Here is a 19364-nt window from a genome sequence, read left to right as displayed (position 1 = left end):
AAAAAACTATTGCCTGCATAGCTAAAGGCATCAACAATTGCATTCTGATCAATGAGAGAGCCAAGAAATATCTGTTGTGGCAGTGTGGTAGCAGCATTGATTTTCTCTTTTTTACTGTCTTCCCAGATTTGGCAGGATTTGAATGACAGTTAAATAGTGTGTTTACATAGCAGACAAATTTTGCTTTTTAATCATGTTTATAAGCTGGAACTCACATGCGCCCTAGCTACACTAGGAGTTGCTATTGTGCAACAAGGCAGCCCTCTACAAGATCCACCTGGCGGCCAACTTTGCACTCCATTATGCTGGATCCTACATTGTCAGAATGCTGCAAACAAGATAAAAGATGCAATTGTTCTGCGCCAGGCAGAGACAGACCATTACTTGTGACTCCCAAAAGTCATGGGTTCTTTCTCAGATTAACATGGCAGTGCTATGTTTTTCTTCATAATGTTAATTTTCTGTCCCTATGTGCACGAGTTAGCTAAAATATAACTCTAGAGATGGATTCATTCACGGCGCAGACACAGAAGTTGAGTGACTCCTCTTTACTTGAAATCCTGAGCCTTTACACACTTTCCATTGTTACTGTGAAACTGAGACAAAAAAGAATAGCGACAATGTTACAAAATGTGAACCATAAAATGCAGTGACATTTAAAAGTAAATTATTTAGATGAATAACAAACTTACAAGCAAAGCTTCTCCAAGGCTTGACACGGACAGATAAAAAATTATTCTTCTCAGAGTAGCTGACGAGATGTTCTTCCACTTCAATACCATTAATAAAAATTCTAGACTAACTATGACCTGGGTCACATGGTCTGGCTTACCAATGAGAAATGAATGAGCTTGCTCTTAGGTTACTAAACTTAGACAGCCTACCTGCTGCAACAGGAAATGGCCAAAGGATGTCGCCAATGCGTACAAAATAAGATATATCATGTCTCTAATCACACACGCAAGACCAAATATAAACAGAAAATTAATAATAAAAACACATTTTCACTGTCTCCATTAAATGGAAATGCATCCTAAATTAACACTACGAAAGCAACATCTCTCCTAAGTGTTGCACCACTTATTTCTGGAGGGCTAAGCTACAGTTTTGCTCATAAGTTTGCATACCCTGGCAGAAATAGTGACTTTTTGAAAATATTACTGATCATGCTTTTATTTAAGGATAGTGATCATATGAAGCCATTTATTATCACATAGTTGTTTGGCTCCTTTTTAAAGTTTACATACCCTTGAATGTGTTGTCTTGTTACAGACACAAAAGGTGACACACTTAGGTGAAAATGGCAATTAAAGGTGAATTTCCCACACCTGTGGCTTTTTACATTGCAATTAGCGTCTGTGTATAAATAGTCAATGAGTTTGTTAGCTCTCACGTGAATGCATTGAGCAGTCTAGATACTGAGCCATGGGGAGCAGAGAAGAACTGTCAAAAGACCTGCGTAACAAGGTAATAGAACTTTATGAAGATGGAAAAGGACATAAAAAGATATCCAAAGTCTTGCAAATGTCAGTCAGTACTGTTCAATAACTTATTAAGAAGTGGGAAATTCAGTGATCTCTTGATACCAAGCCAAGGTCAGGTAGACCAAGAAAGATTTCAGCAAAACTGGCCCGAACAATTGTTCGGGATACAAAGAAAAAACCCACAGGCAACCTCAGGAGATACTTGAACAAAAATGTGCTGCATGGTTGAGTTGCCAGAAAGAGGCCTTTACTGCGCCAGTGCCACAAAAAAGCCAAGTTACAATATGCCTTGACACGCCTCAATACTTCCGGCACACTGCAATTTAGAGTGACGAGACCAAAATAGAGCTTTATGGTCACAACCATAAGCATTATGTTTGGAGAAGTGTCAAGGCCTATAGTGAACAGAATATCATCCCCACTGTGAAGCATGGTGGGTGGCTCACTGATGTTTTGGGGGTGTGTGAGCCTCTAAAGGCACAGGGAATATTGTGAAGATTGATGGCATGGTGAATGCAGCATGTTATCAGAAAATACTGGCAGACAATTTGCATTCTTTTGCATGAAAGCTGCGCATGGGAAGCTCTTGGACTTTTCAGCACGACAATTACCCTAAGCACAAGGCCAAGCTGACCCTCCAGTGGTTACACAGAAAAAGGTGAAGGTTCTGGAGTTGCCATATCAGTCTCCTGACCTTAAAAAAATACAATGTGCTGCTCTCTAGAAAAAGGTGAGTACTAGTGACCATCATTATCCCCATTATCCTGAATCTTGATAAATATTCAGTTGCTTTCTTTTTTAGCTGAGAGTAGTTAATACTGTCACTTTTGGATGATTAATGGACAGGTGGGCGGGACTTCCTGTATGACGTATGCTGGGGTGGGAACTTCTGGTGTGACATACGCTTGTCGGTGGCACTTCTGGTGTGACAGATGCTTGGGGTCGTACTTCCTGTGTGACGTATGTTAGGGGTTGTAACTTCTGGTATGATGTTTGCATGTCCGGGGGGGGAAATATGGTATGGGCGTGTGTGTGTTTTGTAATTTATGGTGGTTTTGATGTTTAACAATGTGGCTCCAGGGTTCTGGCTCATTATATCCTCAGACATTTTATGTTACGATAAGTAACGATAAGTTTGATGTGTAATAATAGGGTGCCAGGGTTTAGGAATGTTCAATTCCCCAGGCAAAATATGTTATGATATGTAGTGAGATGTTTGGCAGTTAAAAACAAAATGTAATTGTAAGTGCATCTTCACAAAATGTACAATGAGCATTAACACAAGATTGTTTTCTACACATTGGTAGAATATATGACTGTGGTATTGAAGCATGTCATGAATTCACAGATTTTTGTATGCTGTATTATGACTTATATTATGCGTGTTAATGGCAATATTAAGATAAACGCTGGCTGTGTGTTTAAGCAAGCAAGTTTGTCGTTAATAGATAATAAGAAATGACATGATGTCGCGGCAAAGATGTGATAACTAATGAGAACCAAATTTCTACCGGACCGGAAGTACCAAACAATGTATTTGGTTGTCAATGTAAACATCTACCTGAACTAGTTTAGCTCACAATTTTAATTATTGGAACCAGTATAGTTCTAACGTGATGAATGGTGATGTGTAACAAATGACAAAGTTAGGAGGCATAACCATTTGGATGTGACAACTGCGCCCTCCTGCTGCTTCACCTCCCCCTGTAGCGGACGGGCTCCGGCGTTCGACGGTCACCGCCTTCTGACACCACCGTCCATCTCATCATGCTTTCACCTGTGTCCTGTTTAGCGCACCTGTTCCTCATCATTCCCCCCAGTATATAATGTTCCCTCTGCTCCCCCTGTCTTTGTGTGTAATTGTCTCTGTATGTACGAAAGAGCTGTGTACGCATTCGGTGTCGACATATATATATATAATTTCACGTTATAGCATTAAAAAATATACAACGATCACGCCATTCTCCTGCTCCTCCTTATCCGCCCCCGAAGACGTGACATTGGAGGCATAACAGTTTTGTTGTCATTATTAAATCACGCAGCTGCCACAGAAGACATCTGCTGATTCCAGCGAGGAGTTGGCTGTTTACATAGTAAGTACAAGGTGTTATATTTGAAAGAACTTTTAGATTGTATAAAACAATTACATAATGAAATGACGGCGCAATCCAAACGTTAAGATTTTATCTGCAGAGATGGGGACAAGTCACACATGGTCAAGTCCAAGCAAGTCTCAAGTCTAAACCATCAAGTCTCGAGTCAAGTCTCAAGTCACAGTTCAGATAAATCAAGCAAGTCAAGTCAAGGGTTCACCTAAGCAAGTCAATTTGAGTCCTTATAAGTTTCAAGTCAAGTCACAGTACTAAAGAGATGAACACACACCACACACACACAGTCCTCTGTTTCTGACGTGCGCTCGGTTGCGAAGCTCGATTTCAAAATAAAATATTTTTCTCCTCCGCGGTACAATTTTTTGGGGGGACGAAGCGGAGGGATCTTGAATCAGCCTGAAGGGGTTGTATTCGCTATAACAACCGCCTCGCTATACCTTATTCCCGCTTATTACATGGCTACCTACCAAATAAATCTATAATTTGACACAAATATTGATTTTAAAAGGAATTTATTGATTTAAAAACCGATTGTATTGCTTCCTCCTAAAGAAAATAGTCCCGTTCCGTCTCGGGTTAGAATCCTGCTGCGTCAATTGCAACGCGCTGTTTTTCAAGGCAACGGTCTGTTATCAAGAAATAACACGCATATAAACTAATAAACTAATTATTGTGAAACTGCCTAATATGTAATTACGCTGTAATTATTCTTGTCTGTATGAGTAAAAAAAAAAAAACTCTTCAAAATGTTTAGGTGCTAGTAATCACATCGGCGCCTCCATGATAGCCTTTCACGCAGTAAAGTTGACTGTTATGGTGTAAGCACAATGCTTTTTAGTTTCCACACGCAGTCCACAAACACTTGAAAATGCCCACATTTTATACAGACATTATAGCCTACGTGTAATAATATACATGCCCGCTCATTTTAAGATGCCCATCAACATTAAAATTCAGGCTATGCCACTGTTATAGTCAAATTCCCTTACATCTATTTACCAGACGTATTCGGTAATGATAATGGTCACATTTCTAATAAGAAAAAAAAAAAAACATAATATGCAACCAAGGCCAAATTATGACAAACAAAAGATGAATTCATTACATTAGTAACTTAATCGTTATTGATCTTAGTGAAACTGAATATAAAGAGATTACTTTCTTACCTTTCCTTGTGGTTCTTAAAATAACTAATGAAATTTGACGGTGTTGCATATTTTGCATCTGGCAAATCTTTTTTTATTCACACGGTCCAATTTAAAGTCCTTGTATCCAAACGATACTATTTGTGGAGCTCGACTAACGTTACTGTCTGCCATGTTTGGCGCGGTTTGAATTGTGCAGCGTTAAGGGCACATACGATGATTAGTGGTGCTGATGTCACAACATATAAAATAATTTTATTGCTGTTTGTTTATTATAAGTTCATGTCATTGTCGAGTCTTCCACTTAAAGTCAAGTCAAGTCTCAAGTAACTTGTTCTCAAGTCAAAGTCAAGTCAAGTCATTTTCATACTTTAATCAAGCAAGTCCTGAAAATGGTGACTCGAGTCAGACTCGAGTCAAGTCATGTGACTCGAGTCCCCCACCTCTGTTTATCTGTTTTTCATACTGTCTGTTTTATATCTTTGGTTTAGGCTGAGTGGAATATAAACACAGCCTTGTTTGGAAAACACCTTTTTGGGACCATCAGACCTTGGTCAGTAGTCTTTTAACAGTAGTAATCATCTACTGTATGCCTTTGGTCTTCTGTTAACCCTCTTTGTTTTCATTTCAGACCAAATAACCAACATCAGTGTCAGTTGGACAGTATGGTTGTGATTTTACAACATCCTGAACAGATTCCACTAAAATGAAATTAACATTACGACATCATCTGCATACAGCTGAATCTTTGTACTCCATATATCAACCAATAGAGTGTGGACCGGGTGATGTTGGAGACTAATACAACACCATAATGAGTTTTTTTCTTTACAGTCAACATCAAAACTGTGATGTATGTAAACATGCACCAATCAGCCCTAACATTATGACCACTGAAAGGTGAAGTGAATAAAACTGATAATCTCGTTATCATGGCACCTGTTATGATGTGGTAGAAGCAGGAAAACTGGGCGAGCGTAAGGATCTGAACGACTTTGACAAGGGTCAAATTTTGTTGGTTAGATGACTGGGTCAGAGCATCTCCAAAACTGCAGCCCTTGTGGGGAGTTCCCGGTCTGCAGTGGTCAGTACCTATCAACAGTGGTCCAAGGAAGGAATCCAAGCTAATGTAGCTCAAATTGCTGAAATAGATAATGCTTACACTGAAAGAAAGGTGTCAGCACACACAGTGCATCGCACTTTGTTGTGTATGGAGCTGCGTAGCCGCAGACCAGTCAGTGTGCCAATGCTGAACCCCGTCCACTGCCGAAAGCGCCTACAATGGGCACGTGAGCATCAGATTTCACCACCGAGCAATGGAAGAAGGTGGCTTGGTCTGATAAATCAAGTTTCCTTTTACATCACGTGGATGGCCAGGTGCGCGTGCATCACTTAACTAGAGAACACATGGGACCTGGATGCACTGTGGGAAGGAGGCAAGCCAGCGCAGGCAGTGAGATGCTTTGTGAAATGTTCTGCTGGGAAACCTTGGGTCCTGCCATTCATATGGGTGTTTCTTTGACACATACCAACTACCCAAGCATTGTTGCAGACGATGTGCACTCTTTCATAGCAACAGAATTCCCTGATGGCATTGGCCTCTTTCAGCAGGATAATGTGCCATGCCACAAAGCAAAAATTGGGCAGGAATGGTTTGTTCAGATTCAGTACAGGTTGATGTACCAGCAATGGCTAGCAAAGCTGAAAGCTTTAAAAGAACAACACAATGTACATTTAAGCACATATGGGAGTGTGAATGGAATCAGCTTAACAATAAATACGCAAATGTCCAAGCTTTCTTGAAGACCTTTGATACTCCAGAGCGCCTTCACCCTCGGGATGCCCTTTTTGTAGGTCATACCAAGGCAATTCATTTTAAATATATGGCTCAAGAAGGGGCGACTATTCAGTATAACAATATCTGTAGCCTTTACCCATTCTGCATTAAGACAAAGACTTATCCGATTGGGCACCCAAACATAATCTTTCGAGATTTCAAACCACTAGACACCTACTTTTATATTGTTAGGGCTACCATGTGTCCACCAAAAGGTCTTTATCAACCCCATTTTACCACACACGGTTGGTTTTTATTTTTTTATTTTTATTTTTCCATCTGTAGTCCCACGAGCTAAGATCACACAGCTCACAAAAACATTGCAAAATAAAATTTACATCTACAGTCAGTTAATAATTTGCTAAATCCTATATACAATATTCACACAAAACTACATTCAACTTCACAAACACTAATCCATATACACATTACAAAGTTAAACAATTTAAAAAAGGATAAAACATACATACTAATGTGTGCAACTTTGATTTTCCCATAGCCATTTCTTCAACTGGACTTTAAACGAGCTATATGTAGTACATTCTCTTAATGTTAGAGAAAGACTATTCCACAGGTTCCCACCCCGGACAGACAGGACCGTCTGACCGAAGGTGGTGCGCCTGTGAGATATTATCAAGTCTCCTCTGGTAGAGGCTCGCGTGATCCTCAAAGAATTTTCTTTAGATTTAATAAAGTCCTTCAGAGGTGGCGGAGCGAGGGAGTGAAGGACCTTGTATATCAAACAGGCCATTTTTAAATTAATCATATTTTGAAACTTGACAGTGGTGGTGGGATAGTGTTTTTTTAACTAATGTTTTTAATGCCTTTTTATATAGGCTTTCTATGGTTTTAAGTGTTGTGGGGCAGGCAAGAGACCAGGTAGTCAAACAGTAATCAAAATGAGAAATAATCATTGAATAAAAATATGTTTTAGGAGCACCCATAGTTAAGTTATTTCGAATGTGCCAAAAATTTAGAAGATTAAATTTGACAACCTTTGCTACTTTTTTTACATGACTTTTGAAGCACAGTGTTGAATCAAGGACTACCCCAAGGTATTTAAATTCTGAGACCAGGTGAAGTTCCTCTCCATTCAAGAAGACATTTGATCTGCTTACTTCGACAAAGCGTTTTGAGAAGTACATGCACACAGTTTTTCTGGTGTTCAACATGAGGCATGAATTTTTGAGCCAGTCCTGCACATAGGATAGGGCTGCTGTGAGATCAGCAGCTGCTTGTTGGATGGTTTTTGCTTGAGTGTAAATTACTGCGTCATCCGCATACATCTGCGAGAAGACGTTTAGGCATGAATTTGGTAGGTTATTGATAAAAAGAGAGAACAGAACCGGCCCAAGGACAGACCCCTGTGGGACACCAACTCCAGAATCTAAACAGGGAGATTTGACACCATCTACTACCACGTAATGTTTCCTGTGGGACAGGTAGGATTTAAACCATAAAAGTGCTTGATCAGAAATGTTAAATTGAGTCAACCTGGATATTAAAATCTGATGGTTAACAGAGTCAAAGGCTTTCTTCAAATCTAAGAAGACAGCCCCGACACAAGGACTCTTGTCAAGCAAACCTTTTATGTTTTCTGTTAACACACACAGGGCACTATCGGTGGAGTGATGGGTCCGAAAACCAAACTAATGGATGTAGTGAAGGTTGGACATTGTCCAGATGAGCCGTCAACTGTCTGACTACCCACTTCTCTGCTATTTTTGATATGACGGGAAGTATGCTGGTAGGTCTATAATTAGACATGTCTGTTGTAACACCTGATTTTAGTATTGGTGTCACTGCAGCCACTTTCCAATCTACAGGGACTATAGAATGGTTAAAAGACATATTAAGAAGATGAGTTATTGGACGTATTAGATGATCCTTGTACTCTTTATAAAAATGTGTATTAAGGCCAAATGCATCAAGAGTTTTTGAATTTTTCATGCCAACAATAATTTTTGTTACTTCATAGTCAGAGATTTCAATGATTTTGAATACAGGCTGATGTGGATCAGAGACATTGTCAGAACACAGAGATGGATCAAAATGCTGCGTAATCTCTTTCACAGAATTTATAAAGAAACTGTTAAAATTGGTGACTATGGAAAATGGATCTTTAATAATCGAGTCATTAATGTGAAGCTCCATTTCCATTTTGTTTTTATTTAGATTTCGACCAAGCAGTTTATTTAGGTTTTGCCATACTAATTTTCCATTGCCGTTTGCATTCTCTATTATTTTAATAAAAAAGTTTGCTTTGGCCAGTCGCAGACTCTGGGTTACCTTATTTCGCATATGGGTAAACCTTTGACGGTCTGTTGTTAGACCTGATTTTAAAAATTGCTTTAATATCAGGTCTCTTGCTAACATTAGATTTTTTAATTTTTTGTTCAGCCATGGTAAGTGGCATATTCGTTTACGTTTATATCTCCCTCTACTCGAATGGGTTGAGATAACATCCTTCAGAGATTTAATACATTTTCTGGTACATAATTCGGGATTGTCATCATACAGGATTGTATCCCATTCCAGTGATGACAGGGCTGTGGCCACATTTTGTCGTTGGCTGTTAGGTATAAACTCATAAGGAGACCTGTTATTTGTGGTGTTAAAGAAATCATTATTAACCCTCGACTTGGACAATTTCCTAGAAAAAAGTATAATATTATGGTCTGAAAGACCAGTCAGGAAATTGTATGATCTAATTATCCTTTCAGGTCTGTTGCTGAAAAGTAGATCTATTTTAGTTCTAGAGTGTTTCGTAATCCTTGTTGGATGCTGAACAAGTTGAAAAAAATTAAGATTATCCATTATATGCTTTAATGTTTTCCTGTCTTTCTTACAGTCCCAGTTCACATTGAAATCTCCAATTACAATAACTTCATTGGACTTGTTGTGTGTTGAATGATGTTTAAGTAGTACCTGCAGTTGTTCATAGAAGTCAACTTTGGCTGATGGTGGACGGTAAAGGCAAACCAGAGTAAAACTCATCTCTGCAGAGAGGGAAATTTTAACTGAAACATTTTCAATTTTAATCTCACTTGGCACACTTAGTTGTGAACACTTCAAATTATTTTTCACATACAGCAGTACACCCCCACCTCTTCCTTTACCTCTGTCCCTTCTAAACACATTATAGTCAGGGAAAACAACACCAGCTTCAGGGGAAGATTCTTTAAGCCAAGTTTCTGATAGGCCTAATATATCAATATTTGAGTTCCTGAGAATATGGTCCAGTTGTTCACGTTTAGGGAGCATACTGCGTATGTTAAGGTGGGCACAAAGAAGCCCTTTTGGCCTATTTTTATTGTCCCAAATTAAGCTGTTCTTTCCCTTGTGTAGATTATGTGCAGAGACTGAAAACCAGGTTACAGATTGTTCATATACTGATTCAGAAAGAGCTTTAACTGGTATGTGGTTTCTATTTGAACTGGTTAACGCTGTTGAAAAGGGTTGGGTAGGTTACTTTTTAAATGTAATCCATTACAGATAAAGTTAGCTGTCCACATTTGTAATTAGTAATGTAACTGTTTGATTACTGAAACTCAGTGATGTAATTTGATTACTTTGAATTACTTTTAGATTACTTTCATATTGAGAGGCATTAGAAAACAAATAGGAATAGCCTATAACCATTGAACATCTTTTGTGGGATCAGTCAATGTTAGAGTTTACATAGCTGGCCAAAAACATAATTAGCATTTTACCTTATGGGTTATGAACAGTGCCTTTGGAAAGGGTTTCTAAACCATTGCTTTCTTCTTCAATGATTGGGCTACATCTCTACATTACACGCTGGATGGTCTGTCAGATATTCAGTTGTTCCAATTAATCAAATAACCCACAATCATCCAGAAAATGTTTATCTGAACATAACCCCAAATTGAATGATCTGTTAGCCTATTGTGTTATTTGTTTTATTCTTGTTCTTACCCAGTGAGCAATCGATGGCGGCCCGCCTGCGTTTTGCTGCTGGCGGCCCGCCAGCGGCTATAATGTCGTACAGACAGCAGGCCACCAGCTTTTGCCACTTTTCTCCTGATCTCAATTAGCATATGCTTATTTGCATTTCAGGCGGCTTTCCACCAGCGGCCTGACTGCGCTACGCTGGCGGCTAGCCGCCAAAGAGAGGGCGTGCGCTGTGATCTGCTGTATCTGCTTGTGTTGCCATTTTCTTCCAGCAGAGATGCTATTGTACCCCTTTTATTCTTGTACTGATTACACCTGTGCCAGGTGAACATATTAAGATTACAATTGTAATAATTAATAAATGCGTGTGGGCTGAGTCTAGAGTCTATAAACTTAGTCCAGGTCGGAAGCATGACCAGATGGACAAGGATAGGGACAACACGAGGAAGGGGGAGGTGTCAGCACAGTGGCAGCTGAAATAGTCAGGCATCGTCTTGATCTGCAACACAACCAGGAGGAATCTGGACAGGGACAGCAACGGGTCCCCCAAGCCAGGTACTCCGCAGATGTGGGCCAGGACCTCATGCCTTCCTAAGCTCAAAACTGGAGGAAAATTCTGAAAATGCATTCCTCATATCAACAAGGATGTATAGTGGAGAAGGAGAACTTAGTGGGGAAGGAGAACTGACCCTACTCCCCCAGCACAATAATATAGCAGCGTAAGACCTTGGGACTGTAACAGGGGGACGGCGACACTTTGGCCCTATCTGGGGGAGGCCCCAAACAGGGCCCAACAGGCAGTAAATCAATCCACCCACATTGCCAAGCATCAACAAAAGGGAAACCCACCAACCGCAAACACCCTGAATGAGGGCCGAATATTGCCAGCAGAGTACAGCCCAATTGCACAAGTGCGCAACAAAGAGACAACAACAAGCCAGTGACAGCAGAGAGGCATTGGAGGGAGAGCCCACCTGGCAAGACAGCAAAGGTGGACAGTATCAAGCCTTTCTGGTCACCTTCATGCCCCTGGGCCAGGCTATACCTAATCATAGACCGTGCTGTAGAGATAAGCCTTTAGTAGACACAAAGTTTGCATTTCTAACCTGAATTGGCAAATCATTCCACAGTAGTGGAGCTCTATGAGAAAAGGCCCTGCCTCCGGCTGTTTGTTTAGAGATTCTAGGTACAATTAAAAGGCCTGCATCTTGCGAACGTAGGTTACGTGTAGGTATGTATGGCTGGATCATTTCTGCGAGGTAAGTAGGTCCATGTATTGATTTATAGGTTAACAATAAAACCTTAAAATCAGCCCTAACCTTAACAGGCAGCCAGTGTAAAGAGGCTAGTACAGGAATAATGTGTTACATTTTTTTTTTGTAGTTAGGTTTCTAGCGGCCGTGTGCAGCACTAATTGAAGTTTATTTATTGATTTGTCAGGGTAACCGGAAAGTAGAGAATTCCAGTATTCTAGTCTAGAAGTAACAAAAGCATGGATTCGTTTTTCTGCATCAGTTTTTGATGACAAGTTTATATATTTTATATGTTCATCAAAGGAGAGGTCAGGATCAAAGGTAAAGAAGGAAAACTATGAGCAAACAGAAAGCACCATGGAGAACCACCATGATGGTAAGCGCAATGAAAAGAGAATGTAGGAAAGTGGAACATAAGTGGAGGAAAACTAAACTTAAAATCCACTATGACATCGATAAACAAAGCCTTTGTATCTTCAATTATGAGTTACACAGGGCTAGACCAAGCGTGCCGCACAAGCCCTGAAAAGTGAAGCCAAAACGTCTCGATCGCCCCCTGGTGAGTGGTCCCAGTATAGGTCATAAACCCCGCCCTCCCCATGTTATTCAATGGGACGCGAGATCAACTAAACAATTAAATTACCCTTCAAATATATTTTTTCCGAAGCTGGTTTCTGTCATTTACTGTAGTTTGTATCACGCTAATGTAAATTCAAGAGTTTGTTTTTAAAATAAGTTTGTTTTTAGTTAGTTATTTAATGCTCTAAAAACGGTGGTGTGACGTCGTGATTCACAGCTGTGATTGACAGCTATCTGAGCCGAGGAGCCACTGAATCTTCGGAGGACTGAGGAGATTGGAACTTTACATTTAATCTCTAAATTTCTATAATTGATATAATTTCACACGGACATAATGGGTTGTTCTGCAGTACATTGTGCTAACCGATCTGGCATTTCCAATCGATCTTTGAATTTTTTTCGGTAAGTTACATTTATAAGCTATTTAATTAGTAAATAAATGTAATGGGCTAGCTAACGTTAGCTAAAAGACAACAAGCCTCGTTAATAGCCATGTTAATAGCTAGCAGGTGATCGTTAGCTAGAAGTTACCAATTATTTTTGTATTAGGCCTATTCTAAATTAAGGTTAAACATGATGTAAGTTAGGCTATAACATATCGTCTAGGTTTAACAAGCAAAGGTTGTACTGTACTTGGACTTGCGATTGATTACGGTATGCGCATTCTGCGAGGGAGAGTGAGGGCGGGGCACAGGGGTGGCGCCGTTGATTTCGCGGCTTTACGGCTTTACGGCTTTACTTCCTTCTCGCTACTGCGCATAACTACTGCGCAGAACTGGTCCCAAGATCGCTATCTGCGCAGACGCAAGTACAAGATGTCCGCGCCGTATCAGGACACTGGTGGCTTCATTTTTCACCAATGGAAAAGAGCGAAAGGGCGTCGTCCATTATATATACAGTCTATGGGCTAGACAGCAACATTTATCGGGAATGATCAACAAGACTATCAACAATACTCGCACTCTATTTGCCATGTTCGACAAGCTTACAAACCCCCTAAAGCAGATAACATCAGAACTCATGTCCACTATGAAATGTAATGAATTTGCATGTTTCTCTAGTGAAACAAATCTAAAGTATTTGAATAAACGGACCAACAGTCAAACAATGACAATGTACCGTCATTACTACCACCACGACATGATTCACCAAAACAAACGTTAGTATGTTTCAATTTAATACAATTGAGAAAAAATCCCTACAAGAAACAGTTGCCAACACTGCCATCTGCCATCTTTAAAACTATTTTTATCTTTATAACAATGTATCTACAGCAAATAGTTAATTGCTCTCTGCAATCAAGCATTTTCCCAACATCTCTAAAAACAGCTGCCATTAAGCCTCTTTTAAAAAAGAGAACACTGGATGCATCTATATTGAACATTTATAGACCTGTATCAAATCTCCCTTTTATAGTCAAGATCATTGAAAAGGTCTTCAATCAACTCAGCGAATTTGTGAACTCAAGCGCTCTCTTAGACAAATTTCTGTCAGGCTTCCGACCTCACCACAGTACTGAAACGACTCTGATAAAAGTTTGAAATGATATACGGCTGAATACTGATTTGGATAAAAGTCCTGGTTCTATTAGATCTCAGTGCTGCATTTGACACTGTAGATCATAGAACACTTCAGGACAGGCTAGAAAATTGGGTAGGACTCTCCAGGACTTAATTGGTTCAGGTCTTATTTAGATGGCTGGAGTTACTTTGTCACCACTGGAAATTATGAATCTGATAGGGTGGCTATGACATGCGGAGTTCCGCAGGGGTCAGTTCTTGGACTGATTCTGTTCAATATCTACACTCACCTAAAGGATTATTTGGAACACCATACTAATACTGTGTTTGACCCCCTTTCGCCTTCAGAACTGCCTTAATTCTATGTGGCATTGATTCAACAAGGTGATGAAAGCATTCTTTAGAAATGTTGGCCCATATTGATAGGATAGCATCTTGCAGTTGATGGAGATTTGTGGGATGCACATCCAGGGCACGAAGCTCCCGTTCCACCACATCCCAAAGATGCTCTATTGGGTTGAGATCTGGTGACTGTGGGGGCCATTTCAGTACAGTGAAATCATTGTCATGTTCAAGAAACCAATTTGAAATGATTTGAGCTTTGTGACATGGTGCATTATCCTGCTGGAAGTAGCCATCAGAGGATGGGTACATGGTGGTCATAAAGGGATGGACATGGTCAGAAACAATGCTCAGGTAGGCCGTGGCATTTAAACGATGCCCAATTGGCACGAAGGGGCCTAAAATGTGCCAAGAAAACATCCCCCACACCATTACACCACCACCAGCAGCCTGCACAGTGGTAACAAGGCATGATGGATCCATGTTCTCATTCTGTTAACGCCAAATTCTGACTCTACCATCTGAATGTCTCAACAGAAATCGAGACTCATCAGACCAGGCAACATTCTTCCAGTCTTCAACTGTCCAATTTTGGTGAGCTCGTGCAAATTGTAGCCTCTTTTTCCTATTTGTAGTGGAGATGAGTGGTACCCGGTGGGGTCTTGTGCTGTTGTAGCCCATCCGCCTCAAGGTTGTGCGTGTTGTGGCTTCACAAATGCTTTGCTGCATACCTCGGTTGTAACAAGTGGTTATTTCAGTCAAAGTTGCTCTTCTATCAGCTTTATTCAGTCGGCCCATTCTCCTCTGACCTCTAGCATCAACAAGGCATTTTCGCCCACAGGACTGCCGCATACTGGGTGTTTTTCCCTTTTCACACCATTCTTTGTAAACCCTAGAAATGGTTGTGCATGAAAATCCCAGTAATTGAGCAGATTGTGAAATACTCAGACCGGCCCGTCTGGCACCAACAACCATGCCACGCTCAAAATTGCTTAAATCATCTTTCTTTCCCATTCTGACATTCAGTTTGGAGTTCAGGAGATTGTCTTGACCAGGACCACACCCCTAAATGCATAAGCCATTCAATATCACGGGAATTTGCAAAAAACAGCCTTTATATGCCGGAATAATAATAATAACTAGACAAGTACTAGTGTCCTGAAGAAAATGTGGTGTGCTTGCTCGCTGTTTAAAAAGTATTATGGCTTGAAATATTGTTTACCTATTGAAAGGTTTGGAATCTGTATTCTCAGTTATATCCTAACAATGTAAATTAGCAATTATACAGTCAATTGTTTATAAACATGTAATATAATTCTTATTTAGGATAGCCTCAGAATTGAAACCTCTTTATTGAAACATGTTAATTTATGCAAGATTTGAATGTTAATTATTACAAAATTAAACATAGTATCAAAAGTCTGAATACATGCAACTTGAGTTGGGCCAAACTGAACATCATTGTTTTGCATTGTTTTGGATTTAACATCTTAAAAAATTGAGGATATGTGTCTAGAATTTTAGACTAGGTCCTCATTGAAACCCATGTTAATTTATGCAATATTTGAATGTTTATAATTACTAAAGTAAAACCATAAAACCAATACCTTTCCAGATTTTCATTTATTTAGAAAATGCCCTCCCTATTCTTTCTGTAAAAATATGTTGACTTTGGTAGGGCATGGGAATATTGTAACGGTCCCTGCCTTGTTTCAGTTAATTGGTAAATTCAGTTCACCTGTGTTTAGCCCCCACCTGTTTCTGTTTTCCTCGTTTGTCTGTGTATTTAGTTCGGCCATTTTCTTCCTGTCGCTGTGGGTCATTGTGCTTGTCTGATTGTCTTGTTTTATGTATACCTGAACTCCTGAATCCTTGAGTGTTTCGTATCGCCTGGCACTACGTTTTGTGTTCTCGGCTTTTGTTTGCTTATTAAAAAGGAAAGGCCTCGAAATTCTGCACCTGCCTCCGTCTCCATTTATGAAACGTGACACATATAGCCTATGTAACCATGTGTTACTGTTAAATTACAACTCAGATTTCATTTAAATTTATCTGCCATATCTACAATTTGAAGTACAATTTAAAGTTCAACCCTCAGTTTGAAGTGGAGTTGTAGAAACCAATGAAAACAGAATTTACTTAACAACTGAGAATGGATTATCTACCAAGGCTTACACACAACACATCTACCAAAGGCAAATTTTTAATAGCTAAATCATTGGTTATAATGTTCATGTCACCAGAATGATTTAAGGTAAACTAATGCTAGTTTAGACTGAGACTCTTGTAGTACAGATTTTTTATGAAATAATCATGGCAACATTGCATTCCACTAAATATTAGCTTATTTTAGCAAGTCATTATACAAATGAAAACAGAGAATTAGCTTTGCTACATTAACATAGATTAGCTACTAAGGCTTGAAAGCATGACACCGTCCCTAAATGGTCAAATTATTATTACCTTTTCACAATTTCTTTTTTGAAGGACTAACGTTATATTAAACTGAGGTTAGTAAAATATATTTCCATTAGCTAACGTTACTAGCTAGCTAACGTCGATAGAGCTAACTAGTCTGCTAGGTAGTTTTTTTTACATGAAATAATCATGGCAACGTTGCATTCCTCTAAATATTTGCCTATAGTAGCAAGTCATTGTGCAAAAGAAAACAGTGGATTAAATAGCTACTGAGGCTGGAATTCATAACACCATATCTAAACTATTAATAATCTAAAATTATTAATAGTTAACTGTCTGATATTATATTCACATCATCAGAATAATTTAAGATGGAGTAACTAGCCAGACTCCTAATAAAAGCAACTAGCTGCTAACTAATGAGCCATGAGGGGGGTTTATGAAGGACAATAATAATATTGAAAAATCACTAACATCATAAAGCTAGTAGCTAATCTTGGCGTGGTTTGTGAGCTGGGTAGCCGAAACGCTAATGTTACAACCGCGTTGAACTGTGTTGAAGGACTTCCGATTTTATTCCACTTCAATGGACACCTCTGCATTTTGATAACATCAACATCACACCGGATTTCACCTGAAACACGTTTTAAACTTGATTGGCTCATACTTTCCTCCAGACTACCACATTGCTGGCTGGTTAGCTCTACAGTTCATATATCCCTCTTTGGCCTGCGTTGTGTCATCCTGGTCTTCACCTGTTTGTTGTGACCTGGGCTCCAGCAGACGACTTACTCTGAGTAAGTCACCACTGTCTTTTTGTCTGTTGTCTACTGGTGAGGGCTGTGTGTGCTGTGGGGTCTTTTAGCAGCCAGGGTCTGGTACTGGCTAGGTTGGTTTTATAGTCTGTCTTGTGTTTCCGTGTGATTGTTCTGACAACTCAACTGGATCCATAATCTTTACCATGTATCAGCAACCATACCTCCACCTGCTTCTGCTGTTGACATTGTACCCTGGATTATTAAGGCTCACACTCAACATTCGTCCTCCTATAATATTCTACTCCCGTTTGGATCTACTAGCTTTGAATAACAACTACCCACCTCCTCCTGTTGTAACCCAGCGTGCCCGTGCGTCTGGCATTTTCTGTAGACGTCTCTATCAACATCGAGGCTCCCGACGTAACTGGTCTACCAACTCTAACACATATAGCAACATAATCTCCATATGGTCTCAGTCCCGTCCTCCTAGATACCCTCCATATCGATCTATAAATCATTCTTTTCTTTGCCCCCTCCAACCTATGACCATCTGCACCCCCACTGCACCCTGTCGAACTACCAATCTTGCTCTCCTCAACACCCGTTCTATTAACAATAAAGCTCCACTGCTACATGAATTAATACTGGATAACAAACTGGACTTCCTTTTTCTCACGGAAACCTGGCAACTGACAGATGATTTTTTATCACTCAATTTAGCTACTCCCCCTGGTTACAATTATCTGTGCCACCCCCGTCTCACTGGTCGTGGTGGTGGCCTAGCTGTATTATACAATTCCACTAACAAATTAACTGAACTGTCATTTACCTCATTCTCCTCATTTGAATACATTGCTTTCAAAGCATCATGCTCCCTGACCACCATTCTTATATATCGTCCCCCAAAACACAACGAATCATTTGTATCTGATCTAGCAGACCTACTCACAATCATTACACCTTCCTCACCCCACCTACTCCTGCTCGGTGATATGAATATTCATGTTGATACACCAAACTCCAAACTTGCCTCTGATTTTATTGCTGTATTGGACTGTTTTAATATCACCCAGCACGTCCATTTCCCCACTCACATTAAGGGCCACACACTCGACCTTGTCTGCTCTGTCGGCCTTAACCTCTCAGATATTTCCCCTTCTGTTTTCCCCCTGTCTGATCACAAGATTTTACATTTTTCTTTCTCCTCCAAAATACCCCACAACACTGATAAGCGTCTAATCTCCTTCCGTAATATCAAAGCTGTCGACCCTCTCCATCTCTCCACTGCCATTTGCTCTGCACTACCCCTGGAACATGCTCCCAACAACCCTGATGATCTGGCAAATCAGTTCAACAGCGCTCTCTCTTCCTCCCTTAACACTCTGGCACCACTTAGAGCTAAGCATGTTTCATTCATCACCTCATCTCCTTGGTTTACTCCTGAGCTCCGTTCTCTGAAGCAGGTTGGCAGACGCCTGGAACGCCTGGCTAGATCAACGGGGCTCACTATTCACACCGAAGCATACAAACATCACTTCTCTACATACAGAGATGCCCTCAGTACTGCTCGGTCCTCCTACTTCTGCAACATTATCAGTAGCTCTAATATGAACTCACATACCTTATTCTTTACAGTCAACAAGCTACTTCAGCCTCGCCATAACAACCATACCTCACATACTCTCCCTGCCAGCACTTTCCTTTCATTCTTCAAAGACAAAATCAAAAAAATCAATGCATCACTGTTAGGTCAGTTTCACTGTTCCCTTTCTCCAACCGCTGATTACTCACTCTGTCCACCGCCTGTCCTTCGCACTCACCTTCATACATTTTCCCCCATTGACTCTGACTATATCACCAAAATTATACTCTCGTCCAAAACAACTTCCTGTTCCCTTGATCCCATTCCAGCCTCTCTCATTAAAGCCTGCCTGCCTGCACTCTGTCCCTACATCACACGCATCATTAACCTATCCCTCACCCATGGCATTGTCCCGTCCAT

General features: G+C 40.1%; 1 protein-coding gene across 2 annotated transcripts in view; it reads right to left on the bottom strand.

Annotated features, from left to right (window-relative positions):
* The window catches only part of LOC114839477 (capZ-interacting protein-like), an 84622-nt gene that overhangs the window by 49528 nt on the left and 15730 nt on the right, over window positions 1-19364 (bottom strand). The window lies entirely within an intron of this gene.

The sequence above is a fragment of the Esox lucius genome, chromosome 7, assembly GCF_011004845.1.
Source record: "Esox lucius isolate fEsoLuc1 chromosome 7, fEsoLuc1.pri, whole genome shotgun sequence".
In the NCBI taxonomy this organism is placed as follows: domain Eukaryota; kingdom Metazoa; phylum Chordata; class Actinopteri; order Esociformes; family Esocidae; genus Esox; species Esox lucius.
This window is presented reverse-complemented; position numbering and strand designations above follow the sequence as displayed.